At 42.4% G+C, this 18680-nt stretch overlaps 1 protein-coding gene across 4 annotated transcripts in view; it reads right to left on the bottom strand.

Annotated features, from left to right (window-relative positions):
* BRMS1L (BRMS1 like transcriptional repressor) overlaps window positions 1-18680 on the bottom strand; it is a 184353-nt gene that overhangs the window by 45543 nt on the left and 120130 nt on the right. Inside the window, exon 13 of one of the 4 annotated variants that reach the window (XR_012378959.1) lies at window positions 11750-14253. The exons of the other annotated variants lie outside the window; for them this stretch is intronic. The gene's annotated coding sequence lies outside the window, so the exon portion shown is untranslated. Of the gene's footprint in view, window positions 1-11749; window positions 14254-18680 lie in introns of those variants that run through there. 4 annotated transcript variants of the gene reach the window in all.

Here is an 18680-nt window from a genome sequence, read left to right as displayed (position 1 = left end):
ACAAGTGCCACTGTCCTTAATCATGAGCTCTCATCACAGACAAGAGGGTTGGGGGCAAAGCTTCCATGTGATGTGTGGAGGTCAAGGGGTTGACAGGCTCAATACTGTGGATGTTGGGGGCGGCTGGGTGGCTCAGTCGTTAAGCGTCTGCCTTCAGCTCAGGTCATGATCCCAGGGTCCTGGGATTGAGTCCTGTGTCAGGCTCCCTGCTCAGCGGGAAGCCTGCTTCTCCCTCTCCCGCTCCCCCTGCTTGTGTTCCTGCTCTCTCTCTCTGTCTCTCTCTGTCAAATAAATGAATACAATCTTAAAAAAAAATACTGTGGAAGTTGAAGTTCCTCAAGATGAGTTTATTAGGCAGTATCAACCTAAGTTCCTATGTAGAATGTGTTATGTGTTTGTGCACACATGAACACACACACACACATGCAAGTAAGGAAGAGAGACTAATCTAAATCAACACAGCTGGAGTTAAAACGAGCTCTGTGAGGTAGATACTCAAGTTCTCTGTGACTGTGAATGTAGGATTTTATCATGCTTTGATTTTGAAAATTACTCTAAAAATCCCAGAGATGCATATGCAAAAAAATCCAATTAACTAATAAATGTTCTGGGGTACCTGGGTGGCTCAGTTGGTTAAGCGACTGCCTTCGGCTCAGGTCATGATTCCAGAGTCCTGGGATCAAGTCCCACGTCGGGCTCCCGGCTCAGCGGGGAGTCTGCTTCTCCCTCTGGCCCTCTCCCCTCTCATGCTGTTTCTCTCTCGCTCACTCTCTAATAAATAAATAAATAAAATCTTTTAAAAAAAAAAACACCAAAAAAACCCTAATAAATGTTCTGGAATAGGAAAGCAAGAGTAAAGCCCATTTGCTATCGAAGACACAAGCAACAGTATAGGTTTTTCAATACTCCCAAATCAAAGGTTAGGAGCTGACTCTGTTCTCTGATACGAGAAGCCATTGACCAGAGTCCCAAACGGCAGACTCCATGAACACTCTGGACAATGTCTTCCGGCCACAGGTGCCTGCAAGCCCACAGAGTCTCAGTTCCTCTTGGTTCTCCCCTTCTTTCTGGAGAATAATGGAGAATGATGATTTCCTCGGTGGCTCTCAAAGTGTGGTCCCCAGACCACCAGCAACAGCATCTCCTGCAGCAACCCTGTAACTTCTTACAATTGCAACATCTCAGGGCTCACCTTAGACCTATTAAATCTGAAACTCTGCGGGGAGGGCAGCAATCTGTGGTTTAAAAGACTTCCCGGTGAATCTGATGTGTGCTGAAGCTTAAGAAACACTGGCTATGCCCAAAAGTTCTCCCAGAATCGGAGGACAATCTGGAGGCAGGAGAGATACTGAGCCAGCAATCGGGAATTACTTAAGGAAATGAAGGACTCTGTAACCTTATTTTCGACATTTAAATCCTTCTTCTCAGATGGTCTGTGGTGAAAATGTCAAATTAATTTTCTTAAGTCACCAGGTAACATCTCAAGAAAAGCACAAGGTTATAGAGATTATGAACAGTACTTTACTTTAGTGGGCTCAGTTTTCAAACAAAGAGAAAGCTAAAGTCTTTGATTACATAGTGATCACAGAATCCTGCATTTTATTCTGCAGGAGAGGCTTTTAGACACCTTTAGCTAGAGGGAGCACCAGCCGCCTGGGAAAGCCTGTGGGCAAGCGGCTGGGAAGGGGCTAGAGGTGGCAAGATGGTGATAGGAAACCACGGACAAGAATGACAGCAGAAGCCACCACACCACTGCCAGATGAAAACAGTCCTCCCAACTCAGCTACTCCAGAGGGGAACTGCGATCTCCGCTCCATCATGGTAAAACCATTAATGCTCCTAATGATACTAATTCCTCAAGGAAAAGCTCAATTGTGCTTGGCATCCTCTTTAAGATAGATGGCCAATTCCACTAAAAACTTTCAAGTCATGCTTAAGGGACAAACTTTAGTTATCTAGAAAGCTAATATTTAAAACATGTTTTTCAACTGTGCCGGACAAATGAAGGCTTTTTATAAATGTTTTTGTCGATCTTAGAGAAAGAAGTGATGATGGTAAAAACACGGGGAGGGAATCTGAGGCCTGGCCATGGGTTGCAACACCAACCAAACTGTGATGGGGCAAGTTACTTAGCATGGTGACTGTAATTTATCTGGGTAGTTCGTTCCTTTCTCGAAGGAGGGAGAGTGGATGTGAGGGCGATCTGGCTGTGACATCTGTCACCCCACTGATCGCCAGGGTTGATTCGGCTGATTTGGCTGGCTAGGCAGGTGTCCCCTTCCTCCTTCACCGCTCCACGTGCGTCCCTCCCGAAGCTGAGCGCTTGGTCGAAGAGGACAACCTTCCCCGATAGAGGAGGACCGTTCTTCGGTCAAGGGTATACGAGTAGCTGCGCTCTCCTGCTAGAACCTCCAAACAAGCTCTCGAAGGAGGGGGAGTACGTGAGCTCTAATGTCCCCTACAGCTTTAAAAATCTTAATCTGTTGTATGAGTTTGCATTTTTGTCTCACCTCCAGGTAAGAAATTTCTTCCCTTAGAACTATCTCACCTAAGATTCTACAAACTCCCTCAGGACCCCATTCCCTCTCATACTCTGTCCTCAGAAGTTAGAGGATTTAACAATTCACTGTAAGTGGTTACAATTCTGAACTTCAATATTCTTGGAAAAGGAATGTCATACTATATTGTATTTTTTCCAAGAAATTGTTTAATCTATATAAGTTATTTGACTCGGTCATTAGTGATCTTTGTGCCAAGATAGCTCCTAATCAAATTCTGGCAGAATATAAGTACCATTGAGAAGAAAGCATACAGATCTTTCTTCTGAGAAGTACGTATTTTTCTTTCTGGTTAAGCAATGTTATGCAACAAATCTTCCAACTGGCTTTCTATCAAGGAAAATCATTAAAGATGAAATGCTCTAAGGGACATGATCACAGGAGCCTGAGATGCTTGTAAGTAATTACATTCATGCTGATAATTAGAAGAAATAGTCTATGTAGTGGATATAGTAAATCACCCTTTACCACTGGTCTTGGATTTGATTTCTCCAAGGAATGCCAAGAAAAGCCTTTATTTAGCAGCAGTTTATGCCTCCCTCAATCCACTTATTTTGTAATGTAAAAAGGAGAGTCTGAAAAAAAGAGAATGGGCACCTTGACATTTTAACTATTTTGTTTTTAATGAAAATTTTCTTCTTAGAAGTGAATATAAAGCAGGTATGGGCAACAAGCCAGTAAATGTTTATTTAACACCTTAATAGCCTTGCATGTCCTAAAATGCCTTAGCTCACACTTTAAAAACATCCTCATTAGATTTCTCCGCTCGCTTGCATACTATGCTCAAACAAATTAAAGCATTTCTTAGCAGCCAAAACAGCAGCACAAACACATATACGAGATGAGTGTATACCCGCAACCTTGGTGCCAGGTCCCAATGCTCAGAATTTAAGAATTAAAGTTGCCTTGAAAGCCATCACTAGGTAATGCATATATACGGAGATAGTATATATGTGAATAGAGCAATTTGTCAGAATTGATGTTTCTCCCCCAACAGCACACTGACTGTGGTGAACTTGGAATAAAACCGACAGTAATTCTTTCTTATTTTACAGTGAATCTGTTGCCTGTAATCACTGTGGACAAAAATTTGTTATAATTTCACTTCTTAATCAAATGGACGTTCAAAGAGCAGAGAGGGCCCCCTAAACCAAAGAGACATTTCTAGGTCCTTAGCCTGTCTCAAATAGTTAATTCTGTGGTTCTCCCCCCTGCTCCTTGAAACTCTATTTTGGGTTTCCAGTGGCTTTCTTGACTAGTTATCATTTCCCTCTTCCCCTTCACTGGCTGCCAGTGCCAGCCCTTCAACCATACAAATTCTCCAGTGTTCTTCCCAGCCCTATACTTGTCCTCTACTCTCTTCCCAGCAGGAGGAAGCAACTTTTAGTGAAATCAAATAAACCTGGGTTCAAATCTCAGTTTTACCATCCTTCTGCTGTGTGACCATGGGTTTCAGAAACTTCCACTCAAATTTCCCTCACTGGGTCTGCGTGAGGATTCAGTGAGATCAGATATCTAAGCACTGAGCAGAAAGCCTCACTCTTAAAGAGGTACTCAATGAACTTATGTTCTTCCTCTTTCTCTCTTCTTCCCCAGGCAAATGCTGGGGAACTTTCTGACTCTGTTGGAAAATTCTCCACAGAAAGTACTCCACACAAAATTCTTCAGTACATGAATATTCCCTATATGTAGGTGATGACCAAATCTATGCAACCAGCTCATACCCCCATCATCATCAGCCTGCTGACATGGGGCCCACAGGGACCTAAAATTCAGCACATCTAAAGCTAATCATTATTGAGTGACCTACCCCGCTGTTTTGAGTTGAATTGTGTCTCCTTAAAATTACTATGATTTAGTCCTAACCCCCAGTACTTCAGAATATAATGTTATTTGGAAATAGGGTCATTGCAGAATATAATTAGTTAAGATGAGAGAATACTGGAGTAGAGTGAGCCCCTAATCCAATGTCACTGGTGTCCCTATAAAAAGGAGAAATTTGGACACAGACACACACAAAGGGACAACACCATGTGAAGACTGGAACTATGCTGTCATGTGCCAAGGAACTTCCAAAAGCTAAGAGAGAGGTCTGAAATAGGCCTTTAGAAGGAACCAACTCTGTGATTTCCTGATCACGGACTTCTAGCCTTCAGAACTGTGAGATACGAGTTTCTACTGGTTAAGCCACCCAGTCTGTGGTGTTAAGGCAACACTGAGAAACTAATTCACCCCTCCTGAGGCCCCTCCGCCTCTAGCACAGCCCTGCTCCCAAGCTCCCCACGTCAGTGAGGAACCACAGGGTCATCTTCCAGCCACCTGCGTTCAGTTCACCTTTGACCCATCCCTTTCTCCTCCACCATCTCACCCGTCTTGTACCAAATCCTTTCAACTCTACCCAGGAAATAACTTTCTCATCCCCTTTCCCCTTCCTACTGACACATGCAGAGTTTGCCTCGTCTTCTCTCATCAGGCAACAATATAATTGGTTTTCTGACCTTACCATACCTCATTCTCTTTAATGCAGCGTCCACACTGCCACCAGACTCACTTTTCAGAATCACAGATCACAGACCTGGAATGGCCCTTACAATCTGACCTCCATCCACCTTTTGGTTCCATCTTACACTGTTCTCTCTCTAACCTCACCTCTCACCCAGTAGCCCCCACTAAAGCATCACATCACATCCTCAGATACCAGGCAACTCTGCCAACCCCCACACTTTCATGTCCATGTGCCTTTTGATCTGCTTGGAATGCCCTGCATCTTTCTTCAAAAGTCAAAATATTACCCAGCCTATTGAGGATAGGGACAAGGTTAAGAAGAAAAGGCTGCGTATTACAGAGTATCAATCAGGGAGCAACAGTTAGGAGGAAAAGATGGTTGAAAGGTTTTCATTTTGATTTTAAGTGTCATTGAGTATCTTTCAGACACCTAAATCTCTATGTCTGGGCACCTGTCCCTGTATGTACCACTCTATAAATCAGACAACTATGATAGTATGTCTTAGTTCGTACTTGTGTGACACCTTCAACTTTGAAACATTGAGTATAAGAGATCTCTGTTCATCCAGTGGCAAAACCAAGTAGGAAGAGTTCTAGCATAGCTACAGCTTCACAAATGCCTGGAGTGAAATACGCCTCCAGGTTAGCAGGGCGGCAACCCGTTTGCCTAATTACATTATAGCAAAAGTTACATTTTTATCAAGAATATTCCATTTAAATATTTCATTTTTAAAATATAAAATCACTCTGAAAAATTTCCATGTTCCATGCTGTAGGAGGCATTCCATTTTTTGGTTTCATCCTCACGTTTGTGATTTTCCGAAAAATTCTGCCATTTATAAGGTATTTAGCACATTCTTCTTTAGGATCATTGTTAAGAAGCTCTTTTTCCAAGGCCTCACTCTGACCATCAGCCCCCGGCATCCTTCTCTTGACCTCAATAAAAAATACAAAAGTCTATGGGCGCCTGGGTGGCTCAGTCGTTAAACGTCTGCCTTCAGCTCAGGTCATGATCCCAGGGTCCTGGGGTCGAGTCCCACATTGGGCTCCCTGCTCGGCAGGAGGCCTGCTTCTCCCTCTCCCACTGGCCCTGCTTGTGTTCCCTCTCTCTCTCTGTCTCTCTCTGTCAAAAAAATAAAATCTTAAAAAAAATATATAAAAGTCTAAAATCAAGACTATTCTCCCAGCTTAAATCCCCATGTATGCCATAGAACCCAGATGGACTTCTTCTTAACACTCCGACTAACTCCATGGTATGGATTCAAGTTACGTTATCTCTGGGGCCTTTGAAAAATCTCACATGTATATACCTTACAGAACACACACAAAGGATATGTCATTCAACGTTCCATAAGCAGCTGTACTGAATCCCAGATGCAACCCTCAACCTTCCAAACTGAAATCCAATCACCTTCCCACTGCAGGAAATGAAACCACTGAGACTGTCTTACTCTGCACTTACCCCCTTCCCAGACACGTGCACTGTGTGTGGCCTGTGCCCCATCCGATTCTGTATCTGCCTGCTTCCTGTCATGATTCACTGCCATTAACTCCCTTTTGCCATTCTGGCCAGAGCAGGGTGGTGATGAACACTGAATAAAAACTATTTTCCGAAGTAATTTTTCAAAGTGGCTCCGTCAAACTGGCAAAAGGTAATATTTATAATAATCATAAAAAAAAAGCATTATTACACCATTGACCTTTGAGGTTGTATGAGAAGATTTCAGCCTACAAACATGAACTAATGAACAACGAATTTTAAAGCCACATGCTCTTCTCACACTCCCACCCCAGGACCCCATGTTAACTGCTTGTTTTCCTCGTCTTTGTTAAAGTTCAAGTGGGGGTAACACTGTAAGCTTAAATTTGGTGCAAAATAAAACATATTTTATGAATTTGCAAAATTAAAAAAGCTCCTCATTGAAGAAGGGCCCACCATTTTCATGCTCCCCACCCCCCACTCCCCATAACGCAGAGCCACCTTATGTGGCTCTACACATTCTTCCTTCTCTTCTCTCATTTCTAATCATGTGGTCATGAAGTAAGGAGGAACATTTTTTAATTTAATGAATTTTAGTAATTTCCTTGTTTAACTCGACTCAGATGCTTTTACTTTTTATAAACTCTGCTTCCACTGGTATTTTTAAAATTAGTTTTTAAACATTTTTTTCTAAGTTTTGAATACAGCTTCTCTCTGAATTTAAACAGACCCTGTTTGCCAAATTAAAAAATCTGTGCATTTGCACATTGGCCTTCATAAAGCCACTAAGGGAAGCAAACCTGAAATGTGCTTTTACCTCACCGTGAGGCAGGCCCAAGTCCTTCCTATCTCAGATGCATGCGCCACGCATACGCGCGCGCACATACACACACCCCTTACTGGCATGTTTAGATACCTCAGAGCTCCTAAGGAAATTTGGCTGAGACTCCAAATGGTATAAGAGTTCACACCCAACACTTAATTTTCCAGTGTTGAAGACAGAAATCCAAACACAAAAATTTTTAAATTGCTAGGATTTGAATATATGCTTACGTCAGATCTCCTATTACCTCAATAGGTCTCCACTGATCTGTAAAGCTATTTCCACTTTCCCCATTTCTCTTCCTACCTGCTGATGGGTGAAAATTAAATACGAGTACTCTATTTAAAAAGACAACTATGCTATTGTGCTTGAGGCACTCAGAAATGGTTTATTCCTTTTCAATCTTTCATTCAAATTTATTTTCTCCAGAATCGTGGGACATGGTTCTTTATTTCTCTCTGCCCTAGACAGCGGAGACCTAAATTGCAAGAATTAGTTCTAAGAGGGCATGTAACAGTACTGAAGTTGGCTTTCATAACACACTCCACATCAAAGCACCAATCTTCAAGGGCCGGTTATATCCCTATTATGTAAGTTTATGAATTATTCCACATTCTGTTACATCTTCAGTTTTAAATGCAACAATTTCCCCATATAAAAAGTAGTCTGTGAAAGACACTGAAATGTTCAGTGTATGATTCTTCGTGGCAAAGCATGGGACTGTGTGTATGGACTTACTACATTTCATCTTCCTACAGGAAATGAAGTTTGCTTTCTTTCTATAAAATAAATGAGATGGACCCATATGAGCACACAGTGTGATATATCCAAAAAGGAGACAAATGGAAAAGAATAAAAACTTTTAACTAAAGAGTTAAAAATGAGATTGTTCAGGGTCGTCTGGCCAGCTCAGTTGGTGGGACTCTTGATCTCCGGGTCCTGAGTTGGAGCCCCATGTTGGGTGGAGAGATTACTTAAAAATAAAATCTCCAGGCGTAAGTCAGTCAGTTGGGCAACCAGACCAGCTCTTGTTCCGCTCAGGTCATAATTTCAAGGTCATGAGTACGAGCCCCACATCAGGCTCCCCGCTCAGTGGGAGTCAGCTTTGAGATTTTCTCTCTCTCTCTCCCTCTGCCCCTCCCCCTATGCACACATGCACTCTCTCAAAATAAATAAAATCCGTAAAAAATAAAATAAAATCTTTTTTAAAAAATGAGATGGTTGAAAAATAACATGGTATATATTATTATCTCCATTTTACAGGAGGACACTGAAGCTCAGAGACAGGACCATCAGGATAACTTGTAGGGTCCAGTGCAAAATGAAAATGCAGGGTCCCCTTGTTCAAAATCATTAGAGATTTCAAGGCAGTGGCAAGAGATCATTAAACCAGGCACAAGGCCCTGTGTGACTACATAGGTTCCTCCTCAGAGAATATGTTCCTACTCAGAGAAGTTAAGTAACATAAAATCAATGCTAATGAAAAATTGGTTTGACTTCAGAATTTAGAGCTCTCACTCTTAGCCACAAACAATAAACATAATTTACTGGGGGTTTTCTATAGACTGAGCATGCAAGATTATCTCATACAATCCATGCAGTAGTCTGATTAGATGGTCATTATTATCCCCATTTTGCAGATGAGGCAACTGAGCAACCTGAACACTGAAATATACAGTTGCTATTTTTTGGCTACCCGGCATCGATCACTCCTTCCTAATAGCACATCAATTCCCTTGGTAAGCACCCTGAGGGCAAGGATGCTTTCTTGGTTTCGAACAAGTGCCTAGAACAGCAGTGAATAATCGATAATCAATGCCTGCTGACTGAGATGTGTGCACTGTTTTCCCACAACAGTCAAGGGTGCTCAAGACTTCCGCGTTCAGACCCCCATGTCACCTCCAGCACCGCAGGGCCGGGCAGACAGTGCATGCCCGAAGCTGACGTTTCTGGAACTCTGACCCGTGGGTAGGGTGCCACAGACACAGACAAATTAGAGCGGGATTACTTCAAACGTCCTGGCCCGACAGGAAGTATAGTGGACGATGCTTTCTGTGCAGGTTCTGTCTTGAGTTTAAGCCTCACTCTCTAGCATTTTCATTTCACAGACGAGCTTCTCACTATATATATAACTGAGTCCGGAGTCCCCAAGACCAGCCTCAGTTTTGAAGATTTGCTAGAACTTGCATCTCAGAAAACCTACTCTACTCACCGTTGTGGTTCATTACAGCCGAAGGATACAGATGATCAGCCAGAGAAGAAGGCACAGAGGGCAGAGTCCAGGAGCCTCTCCTGATGGAGCCGCGCGGACCGTGCAGAATTCCGCCAGCCGCCATGTGTGCCAACAACACCCGTGACACGCTAAGATGTCATGACTCCTCACCCACGGAACCTCGGCGTCCACGGTTCGTATGAGGGTCCCATGGGCCCGCGGCACCTGTGTGACTGACCTAAGCTACTCAGTCTCCAGCCCTGCAGAGGTTGGCCTGACCCCGCGGCCTCAGCGGTTAAAAACAGCCGTTCACCCGACGTCACACTTTTGGCGGAAGCAGTAGGGTCAAACTGACACAAAGTGGCCCGAAGCACCAAAATCCAAACACACTCTTCCCAGGTGGAATATTGCAAGAACTCAGGGGTAAGCTGCCAGAGCCCATCAAGGGCCAAGCCTTCTGAAGACAGGCCTTTCTTTGGCACATGCACGACTTGAGCAGCCTGGGCCTGCTGAGCTACCCTTTAACTGTACAACATCTGATAATGTTGGTGAAATTAAGTAATTGATTGATTCAATCCTACAGTCACACAGCTAATAACTATAGGCCCAAAATATAAGTTCCTTCCTGATTCTAAAATCTAAGCCAGGAAGAATTGGTTGTGACAGGTTACCATTTATAAGAGGAATTTATTAACTAGAACTCTAATGGTCTATAAAAATTAAGGCACCACTCAGCAGTCCTACTTCTCAGAATTTATCCTAAGGAAATGGTGAGTGAATACACAGATGGGTTTACAAATATACTTATTGCAGCATTACTTTTAGGACACAAAATTAGAAACAGTGTATACATCCAACTAATAGGTGACTGGTTAAATCAAAAGCTGGCCAACCTTCTCTGTAAAGGGCCATACAGTAAATACTTTCAGCTTCCCAGGCTATGCAGTCTCTGTTGTAACTACTTAACTCTGCTACTATAGCACTAAAGCAGCCACAGACAATAATACATAAAGGAATGAGTATGGCTGTGTTCCAGTAAAACATGAACGGACTGGAGAGGGGGGCAGAATTCAGCCACCAGGCCATAGTTTGCCAATCCCTGGGTTAAACTCTAATATATATTATCATACACAACAGAATACTATCCAGTCATTTTTTAAAATTAAGCAGATCTATATGTGCCAATATGAAAAGATGTCTATGACATACAACTAAGTGAATAAAACATTGGAATCATGCCATATGTACAACTTTGGGGTGAAAAGATTTGTGTACATGCAGGAAAAATGTTGAAATGATGTACATGAGGCTGTCCAGAGTTATCTCTGGAAGGCTAGGATTATGTGGGACTTTCATTTACTACATCATACATTTCGGTATTGCTTGAAATTTTTTACCATAAATATGTATGATATTTACAATCAGATAGAAAAATCCATTTCAAAAAAAGTTTGAGGCTCTGGCCAGAACACCTACTTAGTCCCACACTAAATTATTCAAGCTTCTAGTAAGTAAGAAATCCTGAATACAGGACAACTTCTACATTCAGTACTTTAGGAGCAACTCTCCTAGCACAGGCATTAAGATGTCATGACTCCTTAAAGTTCTTTCCAAGCCAAGGTTCTTGAGAGAATTCTTTTATTTTTTATTTAGAGAGAGAGTGCACACATGGTGGAGGGGCAAAAGGAGTGGGAGAGAGAGAATCCCAACCAGGCTCCATGCCCAGCTTGGAGCCAGACGCAGAGTTCGATCCCAGGACCCTGAGACCTGAGCAGAGATCAAGAGTTGAACACTCAACTGATTAAGCCACCCATGCGGCCCTAGAGAGAATTCTTTTAGAACCTTAAGGCCAATGTTCTTTTCCTCTTCCCATCACAATAAATAGCGCACGAACAGTCTTCTCTCAAAAGGAATAGATGTTTTTAAAGATTTTACTTATTCATTTGAGAGAGAGAGAACATGAGTGGAGGGGAGGGGCAGAGGGAGAGGGAGAAGCAGACTCTGAGCAGGGAGCCCGACGCAGGGGTTCAATTCCAGGACCCCGGGATTGTGACCTGAGCAGAAGGGCAGATGCTTAACCGACTGAGCCACCCAGGCACCCCAACAGGAATAGATTTTTAACCACCCTAAAAATACATGAGCCTTGATAGGAAAGAAATGATACTGTGAATTTGGAGGAATAATCTTTATTTACAGCTCTGTCACACTGGGAGTGCTTGGAATTCTAGTTAGTATTCATATTCCATTTCTAAAATATTATACAAAGCCTGAAACCAAACTGTTAGAATTAACAGACCAGCAGCACCAAGGCACTCAGTCCTTAGAAGCTACAAATAAAATACCTTCTTGAATTGAATTTATATGCTGCCTAAATTCATGCCCCACAAAACACAAAATGTCCAATGCTAAGTTCCTTAGGATATACAAAAACAGATGCAAACATAATCCATTGACTTTTTTTTTTTTCTGATGACTGCTAACTTTGCTGACAGTTTAGAGAACACAAGATGTTTCTGAAGACCCTGTTTACTTCCAAGGAGTCATTATGCACCAGTTAGCTGTCTTTCAGAAGGAAGCTCTAGCCAGTCTTACCAGCCACTCTTCACCGGAGGCTGGGTTTTCTCCCTCAACTACAGCGTCATATAATTTCAGACTAAGACCACCTGTTCTAGAATCACCTGTATTAGATATTTAAAAGATTGTTTCTCACTATTTTGTGTCAAAGAGATGAGGGCTTAGTATCTCCACGTTATTAATGTACGAAAACGAATTTACAGATAGGTTGCTTAGAGCTGATCAAAGAAAAACCTCCCTTTCTGTTAATTGCATAATTCATGGCATTTTTAAAACTAGCACTGATCCAAGTATCTTTTATGCTTATTGGCAGATTGATTATCCATGAAGAAGTTCTCTGTTATCTTTATTATCCATTTGGATGAGAAGGCCTTGGGGAAGGGACAAAGGCTTAGCTTTGTTTACACCCGACTCTACCCTTTCACATTCAGCCTCCTTTGTGAGTTGGCTATGATTTGAGTCTTCGGGGGAAGGGATGAATCTTGAAAAAGATCTTTAATAGAATTAAAATCTATTTCAGGCATCAAAAATAGAATTCTGATTATGTCCTTGCATCCATGGTTTCTGAAGGGTAAGGGGAAAATAAAACTCTGCCCACTTGCCTTTTTTATCTGCCAGGCTGCTTTTCTGTGCCCCTATCTTCTCACCCCCACCTCCACCGCTCTCATATTTCTATGACTAAAAAACAAAACCACGGGCTGGTTACTGCAACAGGATCATTTATTTGTGTTCTTCAAGCAGCCTGCAACACAGCCAGAAGATAATGGACACCTCATTTATTCAAGCTCTGAATGATCATATTTAATTCCCCGTGACAGCTGTCTTCCCCACATTAGCATTGCAAATAAGTTCGGTTTTGTAATGGCCTTCTATTGAACATGATTCAATTATGTGTGGTCTGTATCGAGGCAGGATACGGTCTTAGTATCTATAGCAATATTTCTGCAAGCTGCTGCTCTTTACACTGCTCACATTTAAGCTGGCTGTTTACCACAATGCTTTCCTTGAACTATATTGAACTGCCTACACTTTCAAATAAAATAAAGAGGAATGAATGTAATTTGAAAAAGCAGTTACCCGGGCATATACATATTACATACCTCCTCCCCTTTTACATATGTAATCAACCTGGAAGCACTTTGAAAAAATTGCCGATTGTCCCATTTTAAAACCCAGATAATAAAATCATTATGGCCAATTAAACGATTACATGATGCTAGACACACTGGGGTTCAATGCCTGGTTTTGCATATCACTAACACACTATTAGGCATAAGGCAATCAGTCTGAATTCAGAGTCATTTTCATGTAATGGAGGTGAGAAGCCTATGCGTGGGAAAAAAAGCAGCTTCCTCAGCGCCCAAAAGAAGATTTCAAGGTGACCTGATCTTAGCAAGGGGTGAAATGCAGCCCTCTCGCCTCAAAAATCTACAACTTGCTAAATGGCTCCTGCCTCCAGAGGTTCATCTACAGATGTAGCCACCAGCTGGGTTTCCATGGGGTTCCCCGCCCTTGGCAGCTGTGGAACCAGCATGTATTAGGAAGACAGAAGAAAGAGGCAGCTGGGTAGGAGAGAGGGGCTGCCTACCCAGACTCCACAAGATGTCATCGCAGGCCATGTGTCAAAGTGACTCTGAGGCCACCTGGGCTGGCTGCCCAAAGTGATTCGTGGTCTCCCAAGTCTCTGAAGGCTCTTGCATCGTCGTCTTGCATCCTGATGTTCGACGGAAAAGCAGGTGGAGTGGCTTGCCTTATCCCTCATGGCAAGGAGGAGTAAATCCGGTCAGCTCCCCTCACTGTGGGAAGCAGAAACCTGGCAGCCATGCCTTAGCCCTTCCCAGCTTCTCAGCCTTCGTCAACCCTTCTCTGTCTGTCTGTAGGGAAGGGTATGCTGCGCTCTGGTGCCCTGGCCACACGGGAGTTTAGTGAGGCAGAGCTGCCAGGGAGGTCTGATATTCGGGAGGTTACGCTCAATTCAGGAAAGGGTTAACAAGCATGCTTGACTCCACCTAAGTCATGTCTTCCAACGCAGCTTTTCTCAGTAAACAGGTTGGCATTCTGATCCACCTTCATCTGATTCCTGGGTCTCACTCCCCATTGGCTGAGAGCATGGAGAAGAAGGCAGAGTTAGTTATTGGCCTAACCCTTACACCTGACAGGTAAATCCTTCCCCTTCTGTTTGATATTAACTTAATACGGAGCAGTGCTTCACAGGTTCTACTATGCATGTACATCAGCTGGAGATCTTGTTAAGCTGCAGATTCTGATTCAGGAGGTCCAGGATAGGGCCCCAGAGTCTCTGTTTCTAACAGGTGGTCCAGGTGATGCCAATGCTGCTGGTCTCCAGCCCACACTTTGCTCGGCAAGAATGTAAAATGTGGTCTTCAGAACAGAGAACTCAGGGCAGACTCAGGGGCAGTAATAAGGGGAAACAGTATTCTACCCCCCTCTTCCTTCACCACTTAAGGTGGGGATCCTCAAATCTTAGTGTGGATTAGAATCAACTGAAAACTTTTTAAAACTCACATTCTTGAGACTCACACCCAGAACTTTTTGCTCAGTAATTTGGGAGTGGAACCCAGAAATCTGCACTTTTAAGAAGCATTTTTAACACTGAATATGCATTTTAACAGGCTAAATAAAGTCATACCACAGACCCCACCCGTGACACCCTACCAAGCAGGCAACGCTCCAGCTTACACCACCCTTGACACTGCTGACCTCACGCCCCAGCAAGTGGCTGTTGCTGTCACTCTTACTGGTGGCAAAAGAACTCCCAACTTTCCCTGTTTCTCTGTTACTCATTCCCAATTCCAAGTCCAGGGCACATGCCTCTGACTGGCCTAGTCTCGGTCACATTTCTAGATCACAGCTTCGTAGAAAGCGGGGAAATTAAGCATCAGTGATTGTCAGCTTTCAGAAACCCTAACATAGGAAAGGAATTCAGATATTGGAAGCAAAAACAAAAGCAAAACCAAAAATCAGATACTCCAGTATGCTTTTTCTCTTGTATTGGAAAGTCAATCCAATAATGAAAAGATTAACACAATTTTCAAATGTCACCTTTAAAAGTATACCCTAAAAATAAGATGTCAGTATTGCCCTATAGCTATAGAAACTAGAAAGTGAGAGATATTAATAACTTTATAGTAGCTTTCATAACACAAATAAAAATATGCATAAAATATGATCACTAAATATCTAAAAATATATATATAATAATCTAACTCCTCTTAGAAAATCATCTTTTTTGTCTTCAGATTAGACACTGCTGAAAGAGTTCTCAATAATACTTTGCCCAAAGTATGCCATTTTAACACACAAAGAATTACAGAGATGAGAGCGTCATAAAGCAAGTGAGAATATGAGCGAGCCCCTTCTCTTGAACCACAGAGCATAGGCAAATACGTAAACAGTAGGCAGTCACTGAAATTTCACCAACCTGCTGCCCATAGCTCACTATATGCCATAATCACTAAAGGTGTAATTTCTTATCCTAAAACACGGAGTCTGTCATAATAGATGTAATAACTTTCTCTGATGCCTCCTGGGCTTGGAGGATCCTTTAAAAAATGCCTCCCTATTCCATCCTGATTCCTTGCTAGTCCCTTTATTGATTTTCTGCAGCTGTTTTTCTTAAGCATATGAAGCGAATTATTCTAGTTGGTTCCTCCAGACATCTGCTGATAAATCTACGTTATTTAACTTCTTCAATTTCCTAGAGCTGTACTACAATCCTTAGGAGAATCTTTGACTCTTCCTTTCTTTCTCCTCTTTATGCTTGAGACTCTCTGGTGGTGCTCTCAGGATTCTAATTACACTCTCTTTTGTTGGCTCCAATGACACCCCTGGTCTCAATTCGCCCTCTATCTTCATCTCAGAGTTCCCCACATCCCTGATAACGCCACACCTATGCCTCAAGTGATACACAAACTATTCTCCCCTTGCTTGCAAGGAAAAGGTGAAGTACTCTGGAATCAATCTGACGTATTTCTGCCACGTCTTTTACCACAAGTGTGATGCCCACATCTCTGTGACAGCCACGTTCTCCGGTCTGGCTCAAGTCCAATCTTCCTGCATCCTGGCTCTCCACCCTGTCCCATGGCATTAAGCTCTTAGCCATTTAGAGACCGAAGTTAGACATCATCCTTCCTCTACTCAAGTGTCACTTATGAAAAGCATCCTGCTTTGTCCATGACACTGGCAAACAGAAAACACGACAGCACAATGGGATTTTGTCACAAATGCAGAAGTCGTCACAGAGAAAGTTCTAAAAGTCTGTGCTGTGCGGGTAAACACTCACCCCGTAAATGCAAAGGCATTTTTTATTTTCCCCCACCCTGTTCCACCGAGTGTCCCCTCTCCTCCAGCTTGCTGCAGCAAACCTTGGCATCTTTGTCTCATCTCCCATTCCTTTCGCTTCTTGACACCTTCCTAAGACACCTACTCAATACACTGTATGCTCTCTGGCTTGCAATTATCCTCGACTGCAGCTTCCTCTGCCCTGGAAGTGACTGTGCCTGGAGGCTTTTCCAGACTCATCTCCAGCTTTTGTCCTTCCTTTACTTCATCTCTCTCCTCCAGGTCCCTGCCCTCCCTTTCACATCCTTCTCCCCGCGAGGGGAGGTGAGTTGTGTTGCTGAATCTCTTCTTCCCACATAATAATACACACAAGCTGTCTTAGCAACCGAGCCTGGCATTAGCACAGTCTCACTTCAGAACTTTCCACTGAGGCCAAGGAAGCCCTGACAGGAGTCACTATACCATGCCTATGAGTCTCTGGGGACCCCCAAACCACTTCAGAATACTCCAAACCAATCTTGCAGGCACTTCGCAGGAGGCTGGCCCCACTTCAGCCAAGTGCCCTGCACTGAAAGACGATGTCGTTTCCATCAGTAACTAGTGCAGTTAATGAGAGCACTGGACACACCGGCACTAAGGAAATTAGCCAGAATTTAATTCTGCCAATAATTGCCTTGGGCTTGATGACTCACCAAGAGCTTCCCCGGGGGCCTACTTTAAATTGTAGGTGTGTTTTAGGTCTTCATAAATCAGACATCATTGGCTCCTGGGCTGCAATAAAATGTCTTTGCTATAATAATCTGTTATTATATTTATGAATCTGCTCAGCACTTGGCATCGCTTCTGTAACAATTTAACACAGCCCTAAACAGGCACATTTATGACGGGCTATAAGATAAGCCCGAGACACACAGTAGCAATATATGCTGTATTTCTTCATTGGCCTTTCTCTTTTTCTCTTAAACCACCTTCTCATTAGAATACCTGTTAATACAGTGAATGGGATCTGTTTGACTTAAATCAAGCTCATTTTCCACAGGTTAACAAATTGTTGGTATTCATTGCTTGGAAATTTCCTTTGCTTGTAATATTTTTTTTGATTAAGTAAATTTTATCCAAACCTCAAATATATAGTGGTGACAATATAACAATTGGGAATAAATGAATGTAGAGCATTTTTTTTTATTTTTAGGAAAAAATAGGGTTTAGTTATTTTAGGCTTCTAATTTTGCACCTTTTTATCTTCTCTGAAAAATAATGTGGTATCTCTTAACACCTCAACTTCGTCATGAGACCTCAGTCCCCACCCTCATCTGAGAAGCATCACGTCCTTTATTTCTGAGGACCTACTCCCATCTGCCCACACACACGAGAAGTACCTCAATCCAGGAAAACAGTAAATGCAAGCAAGAGTCTACAAAATATGAAATTAAATCTCAGCCTATCTTCCGATTATTTTTTTACGCATTTACATACATGGTAATATATTTCTGTGTATTTGTATAGGAATATATTTCTTTGTTTTATAAGTTTGGGAATCATACTATACATATTATAACTCACTTTTCCATTTCACAACATCTATGAACACTTTTTTCATGCTTGGTTATTTTGGGATATATTTGCCTACAACTAAAAAATAAATTTAAGTTTTCATAAACAAAACAAATGTACTATCTAGCCAGAAATACATGCAAAAACTAAAGCCGTGGATTTAGACATCATTCCTTTACTCGAGTGTCACTTATGAAAAGCATCTTCTTTGTCCATGACACTGGCAAACAGAACACACGACAGCACAATGGGATTTTGTCACAAATGCGTAAGTCGTCACAGAGAAAAAGTTCTCAAAGTGTGTTGTGTGAATTATTCTATTAGTAATTTATTTTAATGTGTTTCTTTAACCAAATTTTAATTTGTTTCTTTCTGTTTTTTTGCAAACCATTAAATAATTGAGTTTAGCTTTTCTGTTAAAAAGAAACAGCATTCATGGGATGCCTGGGTGGCTCATTTGGTTAAGCATCTGCCTTCAGCTCAGGTCATGATCCCAGGGTCCTGGGACCAAGCCCCACATCAGGCTCCTTGCTGAGCAGGGAGCCTGCTTCTCCCTCTGCCTGCCACTCCCCGTTTGTGCTCTCTCTCTCTGTCTCTCTGACAAATAAATAATATCTAGAAAGAAAGAGACAGAGAGAGAGAGAAAGAAAGAAAGAAAGAAAGAAAGAAAGA

The sequence above is a fragment of the Callorhinus ursinus genome, unplaced genomic scaffold, assembly GCF_003265705.2.
Source record: "Callorhinus ursinus isolate GAN/ISIS: 27379988/994484 unplaced genomic scaffold, GSC_fseal_2.0 scaffold8, whole genome shotgun sequence".
Taxonomy (NCBI): Eukaryota; Metazoa; Chordata; class Mammalia; order Carnivora; family Otariidae; genus Callorhinus; species Callorhinus ursinus.
This window is presented reverse-complemented; position numbering and strand designations above follow the sequence as displayed.